General features: G+C 41.8%; 1 protein-coding gene across 1 annotated transcript in view; it reads left to right on the forward strand.

Moving 5' to 3' along the window:
* Window positions 1–2943: 2943 nt before the first annotated feature.
* The window catches only part of STYK1 (serine/threonine/tyrosine kinase 1), a 37917-nt gene continuing 28786 nt past the window's right edge, over window positions 2944–12074 (forward strand). Inside the window, exon 1 of the mRNA XM_018566646.1 lies at window positions 2944–3171. The gene's annotated coding sequence lies outside the window, so the exon portion shown is untranslated. The remainder of the gene's footprint in view (window positions 3172–12074) is intronic.

Raw genomic sequence — 12074 nt, forward strand, 5'->3', positions numbered from 1 at the left:
GAGTCCGTCAATCTCTTTGTTGCTCCTCCTCCAACCTTTCCCTATGAAACAGAATCATTAGTTCCGCCACCACCAGTTGGGCAGTTCTTGTTGTTCCACTGCCGCATCCACCCATACACTTTTTATGGCCAATAACTTGCATATAAGCCTTCAGGGGACAATTCATTTTCAAAGTTCTGGCCCCATAGACTTACATAGAGTTCGAGTTCGAATTCAAACGTTTTCCATCTTCTAAAGTTCGAATTCGAACCGAACACGGGGGTGATCGGCCCATCACTAATGACCACTGACTTGGTCACAAACTCCATAGCCCTGTATTGTATGTGAGGATGCCAGCTGGAAAAGGAGGGGAGAAAAGGAGAGCGCTGACTGGGGGAGCAGGGTTCAAGTAAGTAAAACAGCTTTTTTCTGTCCCCTAGGCATAAATTAGCAGTTTACCAATTTACCTTTGCAGGGTGGGGGCAGCCCCACTGAGAGGGAACATTTTTAATTTGGAGTTAGGCTTTATGATACTGAAGATGATACAGCAGTATAAAATTGGTCAATAGTAGGATGCTTAACTTATTTATTTTTTTGTATGGGGGTGGCGGGGTGCGATAAATGATGATATAATGTGAGATGGTTTAGGTGCACACTGCTCTTGCTCTTATTTTTTTTTCCTCTTTCAAATGAAGACAGTGGCATACTGCAAACAAAAGTTAGCTTCAAGAACAGACAGTTTTAAAGGAGAACTATGAGGTAAGTTCTTTTCACTCACCTCATAGTTCTAGCCGCCTGTGACAATTAGACTGTCACAGGTTGGCTCAGTAGATCGGGAAGTGAGCGAACACATACCGGCGTTTGCTCACTTCTCGATCCTGTCGCGGCTCTCTGCTGTGACAGGGGAGGGGCTGGATTCCCCCCTCCGATCCTCCAGCGCTGACTGGCGTAACGGACGGGGAGGCAGCGGGTACAGCTGGCTCTGCCTCTAGATAGGCAGAGCCAGCTGTCACTTACGCAGATGGGCGGATCAAGACATGATTGTCGGGATTCGCTTCAGCTGTGACGTCTCAGTATACCGTGAGCTGTAGCTCGTGGTATACTGAGCTTAGGGGGACGGGAGGACGCTAGTTTGTGTCCTCCCGTTACCCTTAGGAGAACTATGGGCAAAAGCCCTAACCCCATAGTTCTCCTTTAGGTAAAGTAAATAAATGCTCTGCTTTGAGCATCCCAAACTTAAAAAAAGATATTATCAACATAAAATAAAAAAAATCACAAAAGAACTGAAAACCCCAAAATACCACCCCTGAAATAAAAACCCACTTTTGTATTAAAGGAAGATTTGCAACATAAAAGTACAGTTTCTTAACTGACTCTTACCAAACCCGACTGCAAAAAAGCAGTTTTACTAAAAATTAAGGTCCTATCAATATTAATATTGAAAACCAATATACCCCCAAAACTACTGAAAACCCCAAAATATCACCCTTAAAACAAACTCTCATTTTGTAAAGGGAAGTCTTGCAGCAAGTTTTTTTCAAAAAACATTCCACTGTTGTGATTATGTTTCATGTTACACCCATATTTAGGGTGTAACATAAAACATGGTCACATTCCCTAGCCCCCCACACTCAAACCATCCCCCACGTACCTGATTTGCAGGGTGTTTCTCCCTATAGTATCCTGTGTATAATTGAATTGAGCACGGCTGTGCGTAGCTCCGTCCACACAGCGCGTGTTTCATTTACAGGGATCTGTGAACAGAAAGACTACAAGTCCCATCTGGACTGAGGCAGAGGGACTAATTGATCTCAATGGAGCACAAGTGCGATGACATTGCCACACTTGTAGTCCTTTCAAAACTTCCTCCAGCACCATTACTGAATGTCTGTACCTCTGTATGGAACTGGGACGGGGGGAATAGTTTGCAGGTAGGGCTACCACCTGTCCATGATTCACCCGGACAGTCCGGGTTTTGAATGCTGCGTACGGGTTTCATGGCAGCAGAAACCCGAACACATGATGTCAGGCAGACAGGGGCAACCAAAGTTAGGATAGGGGCTACTGGCCCCCCCCCCCACTGAAAATAGCCTCAACTGATATACTTACATATGGATGGATGTCGCTATTTACATATGAGTAAGCCACGACTCATTCTTCCCAAAAAATGTCAGCGTGTCGCTAGAGTGTTCGGGTTTCGTTTGCAGAAAAGGTGGTAACCCTATTTGCAGGAGCCTGTGTGCTGCACTGCCTATCCACTAATTACACTTCCAATGCTTTGTAGGCACAAATGCAAAATATTATTAAATGCAAATTTGAGTCTATTGATCAATTACTCCAGCCCCATAATTTACTATCGCTGGACATATCTGGGGATCGGGGAGTATTTTGCAGGAGCCTGCGCATTGTACCCACAATCCACTAATTAAGCTTGCAACTCTTTGCAGGCTCTAATGCAAATCATAATTTAATTCACATTTGACTACTTCCTCCAACCCCATATCTCCCTGTTGCTGTATCAATAGATTGCAGGAGCCTATGCATTCACCCGCCATCCATGGGTTATGCTCGCAACGCTTTGCAGGATCATACGCAAAAAGTTAACTTAATACCCTTTTTTTTTTTCATTAATGTGGGTGCATTTTTTTTTTTTTTTCAAAAGGTAGACTGTCTTTAAGAAAAAACGTGAACACAGGCACAACCTATTTACCAAGCTCAGTGAACATTCACTTACGTTTTCACTTCAGTAAGTGCACAGCCTATATAATTATAATAAATCAACCCCATTGGCTGGACAAGAATACTGTTCCTGAGTTTTGTTTTTTTTCTTTATTAGTCTCAACGTTCTTTATGTTGGATTTGGTGTGTTCTATACTGTGGTTTGAGTTGAATTGAATGCACTTGTCCTGCCTTGCACCTTGTAGATGGCAGCAACAGTCTGTAATACACACAGAGCAGGGGTGGGGAGCCAGTCAGTACACATCAGAGCCAGAAAGACCCGTCAGACAGGTGTGAAGTCAGTGGAAATCTGATCATAGACGTGTATCCTGGGACCTTCCTGTCTGTCTGAAGAGCTACAGTGTACAAAGTCACCGAGCACAGAGCACACCTGGGTTGTACTGCAACTATTGCCAGAAAAGATCTATCTTTGGGGAAACATGGTTCCCAGGAAGGGACAGACACCTGGAGAAGGTAAGAGGCTGGCAAGAGAAGAGTGAAAATGAAAGAATTCAGTGATGTGCTGAGCACATAGCTATACAAGGAGCAGACACAGATACGTTACAGGCGGTGCCAACGTATCGGACATAGCGATAGTGTATGAGTCTTGTTCTGTGTACAGTGGAAGCTGAACACTAATAAATCTTCAGTTTTATAATACACTGATTTCAGATCATGCTGGCATGGATTGAACTGGGTTCTTATATCCTATATCTTTGTAAGTTTGATACTATAGATGTATTTTATACAGTGCTTTCGTTGTGCTTTTTCTTTAATATATCGCTTTTTATGTGTTTGTATTATATGTCAATGAATCAGCGTTTTCATGCCAGCTTTTGATGGAGCTCAGTCCATCTTTACCCGGTCAGAGGGGCTTGTTAAAGATGGACTGAGCTCTGTCGAAACGTTGACAGTATAATGTTGATGCTTTGACTTATCTCCACTGCAAGACCCCTGTGTACCTCTTTACCTACTTTGGATTTGTATGGATATTTTTGTGGATAAGCACCCGGACAGTAGAGTGCGGTGGCCACCCCTGGTACTATATATACTGTATATCTTGATAAAGCTGGACTGAGCTCCATTGAAACGTTGACAATAACATGCAGATGCTTTGACTTACCTCCTCTGCAGGACCTAATATATTGAGTATATCTGATAGAAAAACACTGGTCAAACCCAACAAATGCCTATGTGTACGTAAACTACTGATTAGGTGATATATTTAGACTCCATTCACATATAGCATTTGCTTTTCCAGCGCGGTTTTCTGCGCAAACGCAATATGTGAAACAACTGCACGGATTCCGCTCGCTTGCGGCCATTATTTAGCTGCGAATGTGTGGAATCTGCTGGATTATCGCGCTTGCACTATTTTGGGGACTATTGCAGAGACCGCGCGGTACGAAACTGCGCGGTTTCCGGAATAGTCTGCATAATACACATTGAAATGCTTTGTTTTTTCTGTTTGGAACGGCTCCACGCGTATCTGTACAACCGAATACGTGCGGACAGCCGCTCCAGTGTGAATGGAGCCTGAACAATTTACAAATTTACGACAACTGTCTTCTGACCCCTGGCACATAAGTCACCATTTAAGCAAATTATTTGTAATACACAAACTCTTTTTTAATGATAGTGCTGGCTATATGAGCTAATTGGACAATATGCTTCCTGTTGCCTAACCTGTAGCTCTAGGGCTGCATGCGGCCAATGGGGGGACATTGTGAGTGTGTGTGGCTCACCAGCCAATCACTAGTGGTTTCATGGCCAGTGGTGCATGCTGGGGAAGTGTATATACAGTATACTCAGGGGAATTTCCATGTGCTCAGTCTAGTGTAGAGTCCAGACCAGGCTGGGTTCAGTCCAGCCTACCCTGGGGGTGGGAATGCTCAAGTGCGGGAAATATCTTGCTAGGCCTTAAGCCTGGATGAGGCCTCAGATGCTGATTGAGGAGGAGAACCAAATAAGATGATGACTGCTGGAGGTGTCTGGTACTGAAATGGACCTCAGGAGCAAGTCGGATGTCTCTCCTGCTGAAGATCTCATGCCTATCCCTGTCCAGCTGTTGCTCTAATACCCAGTGTCAGTGTGTGCTCCTATTGATCCTGCACTGTGGAATACTGAAAGGGACTGGTGAGTCTGGAGTCTGTCTATTTTTTCATGGATGTCTTAAGCACTCTCTACCAGTTATGAAGTCACGAATGAAAGTTTCATTAGCATAATATCTATGGCCTGGATCTTCAGTTTGTCGGTCATTAGAGGAAGGAGGTAGATGCTATTGGGGCAGCTGGTTGCTAAAATCCCCTAGACAGGCTATGGAAGACCCGTTCATCCAGCGGCTCCTTCAGAGGTGAGTGGTACGTGTGCCAGGAAGATATATTAATAGCATTTTGACTTGAACATGATTGGATGATGGAAGTCAGCAGAGCTTCACCTCATTCACTTAACTCATTGGAAAGTCCATTGAAAAATGAACAGCATATTTGCCTTTTGTAAATTAATCCCCAAGTGGGTTTGAACTACATACCAACATGGTATGATCTCACTGCTGAATGGCCATGGATGAATTAGCAGGCCTAAACTTGCAGACGCACCTGGTTCATATGTTGCAAACTGGGACTGGAGTGAACGTTTTAAAGTTCACTTGTCTCTATTGAATAGAATAGATAGAGAGTGATAAGATCTGGGTGTAACCAAGATTGGCAAGTTACTCAATGCTTTAGTACTCATAAGATTTCACCCTTACTTAGGTTTATCTAAGTAATTGCTGGATGTAGTTTGTAAAATCATCAACATTTAGTTGTTCTCTATGGCAGTCACAGCTATCAATAACCATGGATTCACAGCTCACCACCCAAAGCTTATATTTTAGGTTCACCAGTATTAAGTGTTTAGTGTTTACCCCTATATTCAAAGACAGCAATTGTCTCCATGGACAATGCTTTTACATTGAATGGTTAAAGGAGAACTATGAGGTGAGTGATTTTGACTCACCTCATAGTTCTAGCCGACCTGTGACAATGAGACTGTCACAGGTCGGCTCAGTAGATCGGGAGGTGAGCGAACACATACCGGCGTTCGCTCACCTCTCAATCCTGTCACGGCTCTTTGCCGTGACAGGTGAGGGGCTGGATTCCCCCCGCTCCGATCCGCCAGCGCTGACTGGCGGAACGGACGGGGGAGGGGGCGGGTACAGCTGGCTCTGCCTTTAGATAGGCAGAGCCAGCTGTCAGTCACGCAGCTGGGCGGATCCCGGCACAATTGTCGGGATCCGCTTCAGCTGCGGCGTCTCAGTATACCGCGAGCTACAGCTTGCGGTATACTGAGCCTAGGGTGGCGGGAGGACGCTAGTTTGTGTCCTCCCGTTACCATAAGGAGAACTATGGGGAAAAGCCTTAACCCCATAGTTCTCCTTTAAACAGCTCTGTGCACAGTGTACAATTTTTTAAGCCCAGAAAGGATAACATTATATTCTCAATGATCACCAAATAAATATTTACTTTGTGCTTGACTCTTGGCTTTTTAAATTGAATAAAACACATTATCCAGGTAAAATTGTAGTTGTCATAAAGATCATTTTGTATTATGTATTGTGTTGATATAATTGCAAACAAAGCAGAGACTATTAGGGCAGGCAACAAACAGTGATGGTATCAGGCACATGTGCCAATGAAAATATTTGATCCTTTCCTCTTAGCTGATAGAGATGATTATAATATTTCAGGCCGCTTTTTTAATCTGAACGGAAAGACAGTAGAAGTGATTGGTAAAGTAAACGTATCTAGAGAAGGGGGCATAGTTGAGAAGTGGAAGAAAAGTCATAACGATGGAGCTACATGGCAGTCAGAATACTTTTCACCTATTTAGCACTTGCTGGAATTGAAAGGAAAAAAGATTCATCCTGATATTGAAAGGTCACGTTGTGTTCATGTTCTTTGTGTCTTTAGTGTTCTCATATTTAAGCATGTTGCTGGATTCATGTAAAATTCTTTGTATTTGCTCACTAATGGGCATTAAATGAAGGGGAAAGGAGGGGTGAAAGAGCTTTTGGAAGCACAGTCTAAACATCCTACATTTTCATAAGGAGGTCAACAATCATGAAAAGTATGATTACTTTATTTGGTCTGGCTGTATTTGGCCCCCAGTTCAGCCATGTCCCCAGGTATCAGCGATGAACAGATAATTATTAATATTATACAGGATTTATATAGCGCCAACAGTTTGCGCAGCGCTTTACAATATAAGGAAGACATACAATTACAATACAATTTAAGACAAGATGGTAAGGAGGGCTATCAGTTTGCGCAAAGCTTTACAATATAAGTAAGACCTTATGGTTACAATACAAAATCAAGACAAGATGGTAAGGGGGGCCCTGCCCATGAGAGATTACAATCTAAAAGGGAGGGGCAAGTGATACAATAGGTGGTAGCTTCGTGGGGATGAATTGGTTGAGAAAGTGATATTTCAGTGTTTAGGTTGAGGTGGGATAGGTTTCCCTGAAGAGATGAGTCTTAAGGGATCGCCTAAAGGCAGTCATAGTGGGGGATAGACGGTCAGGTTGGGGTAAGGAGTTCCAAAGAATGGGGGGAGACTCTAGAGAAGTCCTGGAGGCGAGCATGGGAGGAGTTGACAAGGGAGCTTGAGAGCAGGAGGTCTTGGGAGGAGCGTACAATCATCACTGTATTTGTGTGAACTAAGAACACGTTCTGAAAATTACTCTACAAAATCCTGAAGCATAGCTCATCATATTCCTTACAACACATTGCTGCACTATAATGGATTTGTCTATAAATAGGGAGAACTAATTATGATTTAAACCAGCTTGGCACGTGCAGTGTCTGCTTACGATTCTGGTCAAGCTTGTTTAGAAATGTGTTTAGGCATGTGCTACTATTAGCAGGGCATTTGTTACAGTATTTATGTATGTTGTACGTCAGCATATATTTATATGTAAACAACATTGGCAACATGTCTGTCTTTTCTAACAGCAAAGCTACACCGTTTTACTATTTTGCAGCTTGCCAGTCCTTGGATGTGGCTGAATTAGTTTTCTTTATTCTGGATTTTTCTCTTTAATTTTCACCTGGTGACAATGCCAGTAACACACCTTCCGTTCTAGGGTGGCAACGCTTACTCACTGCACTGTATCTATAGAACAGAAGCATTGTCACTCTAAGTTGCTCTCCTGATTTGGACTACAAACATCTCCCCCTCTCCCCTTTATCTTTGTATCTTGTGAGGAAAATGTTCTGCAGTTCACAAAAGAGAACTAGCAAGAGCTGACAACACTGATTGAGATTTCAGTTCAACAAGCAGAAGGTTACAAGCATCCTGGATGTTGTGGAAGGAACAACAGGTATTTTTTCTATTCTTACAGAAAGTGAAAAAATGAAAACTAATGCAACCACCACATTCAAGGACTGGTAAGCTGAAATATATTTATTTTTGGGTCTTATTTAGATACACATTATTTATACCTGTCACAAACCGGGGTACTTTGTTATGCTGATGATGTATTATGTATTAGCAAAGCTAATTTTTAGTGAACACCATCAGGGTTTTTCACAAAAGGGTGAAGAGTTTGGAGAAGGCAAGAGAAGGGAACAATCTAGGACAAAATAGCTGATTTGGAAAAATTCTCCAATTAACCTCTTGCCGTCCGCCCGTAGTTAAAAAACGGACGGACGGCACTGCAGCATCTGCGGGTTGCCGTCTCCAGACTTCACCCTTTATGAATAGCCCTGTGAGTGTCAATCGATCTGTACATCCAGAGATACAGTTAACCTAGGATTCATGCAAACATCTACTTTTCCCATCAACGTTGTTATCACATATCCTACATCTCCCAATGCTCACTATGGATCAGTAACACACCCCAGGGATGTTCTGGAGCCCAATTCAACTTTGACAGGAAAAATCCGGATCTGCATTTAGAATTACCATCTTATCTCTGCTTCTATCTCTGGGACTAACCTATATGTTGGTCTGCCTCAGGCATAAGGATCAATTGATTTAAAATATAGCTTCCACAAGACACTAATGTACATTGACACTTTTACCATACTGGTGTAACAGAAATTATTTACTCATTGCATTGGGCAATGACACCAGAGCCACACTGCTGCAAAGTTGTTATTTTAGTTTAAAGCAGTACTCCAATTTTTTTAACCCTTGTAGTGTGCTACCACCACACTGCAAGGATTAATTCTCATTTTTGCTTAGGTGTTACAAAAAAAGTTATACTCACCTGATCCTCTGAGCCGGCTTGTTCTTACACCGGTCTCTGGAGCTTATCTCCCACTCCTCTTTCTAAGGTTCTGTAAATCATCAGGCTCTACACACAGTGACCTTGGGATAAACTTAGATTTTGTACTGGAGTTTGGTTCAGAGTCAAAACTTTTCTTTGGATCCAGTGGAAAAAAAGTTTGGGTTGCCCTTGACACTCGTCACGTTTATTAACAATGAAAATCTGGTCCATTCAAATATGTAATACGTTGCATTTATTTTGCATCATTCTTACATTTAAAAAATATTTTACTAGTCTGACATACAAGCAGATTATTTTTGATATGCAGCACATGTTCTGTGATATTTGGCATGCCAGAGGTTCCAACCCTATTACTTGCACGCTTGATAATGTTTGTTATTTTATATGTGTCATAGCAGATTACAGCATTTTATTAGCTGCATAGCATACAGTAGGGCATTTGTTGTTGGAATAGTAGTTAAAGCACAAGTACCAGGACCATGGTTGTAATAATTTGTAATAGGTGCACAGGGGCTAAAGGCAGAACACAAACTAACACAAATTGTGACAGACCAGTGACCTGGATATTCTTCCTGCCACCAAGGCCGGATTTACTTTCTCTGCTGCCCCAAGGCCAGGTTCCTCAATGTGCCCCCTACCCAAAAAAAAAGAGATCACTTCTACAAAACAAGCAGTGGCTTCTCCACTGTACATATAGCTCTGCTTTCCCAAAGCAGGGCTAAATGTAGAAAACAACTACCCGCCCGGGCATCGGGAAATAGGAATTCTACACCCCTGCTGCCCCTCTAATCCCTGCTGCCCCGAGGCTGGGCCTTGGTTGGCCTTGTGGGAAATCCGTCCCTGCCTGCCTCTAAGGCAATCTCTGGACCCAGAATATGGATTTCATTTGGCCCAGCTATGGCCAGGTATGGGGAGGAGTTCAGGTGCATTAAAGATGAAGGTGAAACACTGTCCAACAATTATATTTTACCTACTAACGTCTGATATCTTTTAGAGATTCTGGGAGTAAGATTTTTCTGTACTTACAGTAGGCCATAAGAAAGGTGTCTTTCTTCGGCACCAGAACTTTCAGCTTATTTTTTTTCTACATTATAAAGAATGTAGCAGAATCCATCATTTCATTTCATTGTGGTCTTTGGGCAAAATATCACTATGCCTCTTTGTACACAAGGGCACCTTTCATACCGAGATGAGCTAAATGTTGTGCACTAGTTTTTTTCTTTAGCTTTATTGTATTGGTGTGAACAAGCCCTTTATCTATCCTGTGATCCAGAAGCTGAAAGGGTTGGATACTAGTTTTTGTAACAAGGCACTGCAAAGAGCATTGATGATGGGTAAAGTGCTGTTCTATCTTTACTAATCCGACTATATAAAACTAGCTGCCAGTTTTTACTTCTTCTTACATAACCCTTTAAACTTGCATACCGAATGCATATACAGTCATTTACGACATTTTGTACATTCAATGGAAATTGTTGATGTTTTCAATATATTTAAACAATATATTAAAACAGTGCCTACAGATAAGGGTTGTATACTCGAAAAAGAACACAAGAAAAATGTACCTCTTCAATCATGCGCTTAACAAAAATGCCAATAGATGTAATGGTGTACCATGGAAAAAGTAGTTACATCCTTGGCATGAAAAGCTGGTATTGCCCCCTGTAGCAAAAATAACTTTTTTTTAACTGCCCACCAACACTGACTTGTTACATACTTCTCTATGAAAAATTCCATCAGTTGCAAGATGCTTGTGAATTTCCTTGTGTGAAACCCCCCAACAAATTTTCAATGGGAATCAAACTAGGGCTTTAACTAGGGCAGTCCATAACCCTCTATTTGTTCTTTTTAAACCATTCCATGGTGGATTTGCTAGCGTGCCTTAGATTTGGATTATAGTGTTGAAAGATTAATTTGCTGTTCGACTTTGACTTTAGGACAGATGGCCTCACATTCTCCTCAAGCACACTTTGGTATTATGGGGAATGTATAGTTGACTCAGTGACTGCTGCTCGGGCCCTGAAGCAGCAAAACAACCCAAACCATAACATTTCCACCACCATATTTCACAGTTGTTATGAGGTTCTTCTCCTGAAAAACTCTATCTTTGCTCAATGATTCTTCATCACACTGTTCCAGAAGGCCTGGCTTTTGGCTATATGTTCAATCGCAAACTTTAATCTTGCTCTAATGTTCTTTTTGAACAGCAAATACTTTTTCTTAACACACCTCTCATATACTGTAGGTTAAATTGGTGCAATTTTTTTTGATAGTAGATGCTTGAACTTTGACCCAAACTGTTGCAAGAGTTGCCTGAGCACCCCATGATGAAAGCGCGGGGTTCTTGAAGACCTCTTTTAGCAGCAAACTGTCAGCTCATGGACAAATTAGCAGTTGTTTGAATTCTATGCTACTTGTAGTTTATTTTCCTTACAGTGGAATTATTGATTTCATATTGGTGATCTTTTTAAATGTCTTGCCAGATTCATAGGCATTGACAGCCTGCTTTCTGAAGGGCTAAAAGTGCTTTGTTGATCTTATCACCACAAATATCAATAGCATAGAAAATTCCAGATCGATGATATCTAAGCTTTAAATAAGGCAGGTTCCACCTGCATAGTCTCTTGAGAGGCTAATTTCGATCATGAAAATGAATACACTTTGTCATTTATACTGTATATGTCATTTGTTCAGGTATATTACGTTTATCTGTAGACATTATTTGGATCAGGATTTTATGTTGGCCTCTTCAAATATGTTGAAATAATCAACAATTTCTATCCAGTTGGGATGTTCAGATACCAGTGCCGATACTTGGCATTTTCACGAGAACTACCAAGGTCACAGAGGTTGCAGCGGTCCTGGCGCTCCACCCGGTCCTGAAATCATTAGTCTGTATTGTTTTAGAATAGCTGTCACATGACACTAAACAAAAATATATCAGTAATTGTACCTGTGAGTACTTGGACAAGTACTTGTAGTTATAGTACATAGTAACAAAAAATGTCCGGGTGTTGCAGTCTTCTTTATTTGTTCATCAAAAAATAATCATGATCGTAACATGATACAAGAGGGCAACAGTTTTTAACCACACACCTGTAAA

The sequence above is a fragment of the Nanorana parkeri genome, unplaced genomic scaffold (assembly GCF_000935625.1).
Source record: "Nanorana parkeri isolate BGI_ZX_2015 unplaced genomic scaffold, ASM93562v1 scaffold965, whole genome shotgun sequence".
Lineage (NCBI taxonomy): Eukaryota > Metazoa > Chordata > Amphibia > Anura > Dicroglossidae > Nanorana > Nanorana parkeri.